The following is a 3,856-nucleotide window of genomic DNA, read 5'->3' as shown; positions in this document are numbered from 1 at the left end:
TTCATTTTCAGATTGTTAAACATTCCAGCATGTCTGAATAAGGTATTTGCATCATTCTGGATCTGTGTGGTGGGTAGCCTGGGTGGGCTACGTATGGCAGCATGGGGAGTCATGAAAATGGAATCACTAAATGAGCTAAGACTGGGTGGGAAGTCATAGCTGGACTCTGCCCTTTGAGGAGTGATCTCTGCCACTGCACTTTTGATTCTCAAGAGGTGGTTAATGGAAAGTTGGGCAAAACTGTGCTTAGTTATGCTTATTCAATAAGTTGACAAACACTTATTGAGTGACTAGTACATGTGAAGTGTTGTGATCAGAACTATGGGAGGCAAAATGACAGTTTATAATCTGCTTAGAAAAATAACACTGGCATACACAAAACAGATCACGATGAAGCAGGCAGTAGAGAGTGCGTCAGGAAAGACTTTCCTGACCTCTCCAGGCAGAATTAAGCCCTTGTGCAAGCCCTATTACCATGCATAGTACATTGAAATAATTATTTGTTTACACACTCGCCTCATTCACTTACAAGGTTAGCTCCTTGGGAGCAGGAAGTATTCTTATTCATATTCCATTCCCAATGCCTTCTGTGGTTCTGACATAAGATGGAGGCTTGGAAAATGGGAGTGAATGTGTGAGTTAATGAACATGGCATAGGGTCACCTCCACACTGGAGGAAAGGTCCTAATGGTTGTTGATAGAGTCAGAAAATGAAGCCTTCAAGGGTGGTCCAGATGCATAAGGAAGACTTTATACCCACTCCAGATGCAAGGATGCTGACTAAAAGGATTGGTATAAGCAGCAAACACTTTCAATCGCATGGGGTTATTAGAAGGTAACATTAAGGGTCCCCTATCTTCCTGAACAGAGTATTTCCTCAATTGGCCTTAAGCTCCTTTGGAATAAGGCTACCTTTGTTAAAACTGGAATGCCTTTGGGACATTTCCAGCATCAACAGCTTATAAATAATCGCTATATCAGACATTAATAACATGCATTTTGGAATACTTTTTCCCCCGAATAGTGAAAGGAGAACTAAGGTTGACATAGGATTCTGAGAAAGGAAGCAGGTCTGGGTAGGCACCTCAGCACAATCAGAAGTGGCATAAGAACATCACCTAGTAGTAGGTTTCTAGGAAATAATAGGCTGGTTTTTGTATCACTCCTATATCCTATGTTTCCCTGTGTCATTGGAAAAGTGACCTGGGAGTGACAGCAGTTGGCAGAAGCTGGAGTTCTAAACCTAACTTGAATGAGAAGTGTGTGGGAAGTAAAGGATGATTTGCTGTTCTCCAAGGGATAATTGGCCCAGACATACAAACAAGAGCAAAGAAGCAAAGCACAAATTTGGAATTCATTTTCAAATTCCTGACAAAATTCTATTTAAGTATGGATTTTTATTACCATTAATGCTTCTACTTACAGTTGAAAAAAATTAATCTACTAAGAACTTTGCAAACCTCCATAGGTAATGAGTCTAAGTGCCTGCTAGAGGAAAGGACAGCTCCGACAGAACCATGGCACAGAGGCGGGGAGAAGGCGCACAGAGGATGGGATCCAGAGCTTTGAAACTCATAGAATTGGGATGGAAGGCAACGAATAAAAGGAGGGAAGAGTTATGAGGACAGTTAACCCAGACCACAGTGAGACGATTCATGGAGTGCCCCAGGTGGGCTAGAATTTGGCACCCCTTCAAAATGATACACTTAACATTAGCTCTCCCTGATGTAAAACAATCCATTCTAATACCTATTGACAACACATTAACAAGCTCTATTTAAGTTTATGTGTACATATATAATTTCACTGTACACCCAAATAACCCTTTGGTTCTTCTCAGTTACAACTCTTAAGGAAACCAATGACAACTCTTGCCAAAACCTTACTGAGTGGAGAGCTAATTACAGGTTTCAGCAAATTTCTTCAAAAGTTTGCCTTGGTGACTTGATCATTGAGAAAGCTAAGCAGATAGGAAACTGTCTTTTTTTTGAATAAAAAAAAAATGTATTGGTATCAGCCTTTGAAATGCAAAAAACAGGTGATAGAATATTCTCCAACTTTGCCTGGAGGCTTGCTCTCCTAGCACAGCTTTTCTGGTTTGCTCTTCCAAGTTGATTACAGCTTATTGATTACTCATTTCTGGTTCTTCTTGTGATTGGGCCTCCATATTTGGTGATTCTTCTCAGTTCCGATTGTTATCTAGTGTAGTCAGCCCACCCTAGAATGCTATTTTATCCTAATCTGTCCGTTCTCTCCTTTGCAGTTTCATTACTGTTCTCCCATAGTTTCTGAAAGTTCTTACACGTCGTAGTCTTTTCATTTTTAGGCCTATTACATTTTAAGCTTTTGTTTGGTAAATCAATGCTCATGCACATTAATGATTAAAAATTGCCACATCCTATTCTTCACTGGCTCACCATTGTCCATGCTTGGTAATGAACAGGCATGGGTTTGCCAGTGAATGCTAGAAGCCTGAATGATTATTGGATGGAGTGATTGTGTGAAGCCACAGCCAATTAAACTTTGTGGAAGCACAGCAAGGCACTTCCTATGCATAGGTATTTATTCAATTTTTAATGAAGATGAGAATAAACTAGTTTACTACTAATGAGAATGGTATACTCCATTTTTTTATTTTAAAATTAAGGAATTTATTACACATCACTTTTCAAAGCAGGCAACTCCTGGGTAGAGCATATTAAGCCAGTTAATATTTTAGCTAATACAATTTAACACCTCTTTTAGGCAATCAGCCTTTTGTTATATATCACTTAGTTTCAGAATTATAGCTCACCTGTCTGCTGGCTTCACTAGTCTTGGAGTGAGTGGTCCACCCTTGGGTTGCACATGCAACTTACCCAACAGCATTCCAGAAATAGTCAGCAAAATTAGATGGTGCTGGAGAGGAGTGCTTTTCCAAAAGCACTTTCCACGAAGGTTGGTGGAGACAGTTCCCAATTTACATTTCACTACTTGGAAAACTGAATTAATTGACACCATTATTCATCTGTGTCAGTAGTTTTTTTAAAAAAAAATGATATTACCTGCCAAAGTATTGCTTAAGTGAATCATTTTACCCAAAATATCAACTTTAAGCAAGTGCACCACTAAAAAGTATTAATCTCATCAAGCCACCCACCTCCACCTCTTCCAGCCCACTTTTTCTTGACTCTGATTAATTTTGACAAAACTAAAAATCTTCAGCAATTTCAACATCTCTTGTAAAACAATGAAAATATTTTAAAATTTCTCTACCCTTCCTTTCCCACTACCTTTCTTTCTGACTCCCAAATCAACAACCCCTTAGGCATGAATAAGTCCATTGATCACCAATAAAGGTGAAAACTCTTAGAAAAGTAAAAATACAAACACTTTTTTTTCTTTAACCCAAAGAAGAATTAGAAACTTCTGATTTTGCATCTATTATAAATTATAAATGAAATTTAAGGAATGCACAACTTAGCTACCTCAGTGAGTGCTGACGTGCTGACAAGGGACTGGTCACTTCCCACTCCCACATTTTCCCTGCTTAGGCTAACTAACCACTGGATTTTATGAATTAAAGAGGAAAAAGGGAAAGGAAAGGGAATTTGGACTCATCATAGAAAGGGAAGCTATGAGGATATCTGGTTAAGATCCTTACTTTCTGACAACATAGAGAGCAAAGTTGAATTCCACTGTGGAAATGATGAACTACAGATGGGGATGGAGGTTGGGAGAGGTGGATGTGGTCCTGCTCTTGGTGCATGTTTGCTTGGAGAACATTTTGGCGCCCTTAGCAAGAACTGGGCCCTGTGCTAACACCTCATTTACAAGTGATGCTGTAATGCCAAGGTGGCAAATGGCTTGGGGTCTA

The sequence above is a fragment of the Microcebus murinus genome, chromosome 3, assembly GCF_040939455.1.
Source record: "Microcebus murinus isolate Inina chromosome 3, M.murinus_Inina_mat1.0, whole genome shotgun sequence".
NCBI classification, from domain to species: Eukaryota; Metazoa; Chordata; class Mammalia; order Primates; family Cheirogaleidae; genus Microcebus; species Microcebus murinus.
The sequence above is the reverse complement of the archived record's forward strand: the minus strand, read 5'-3'. Positions refer to the sequence as shown.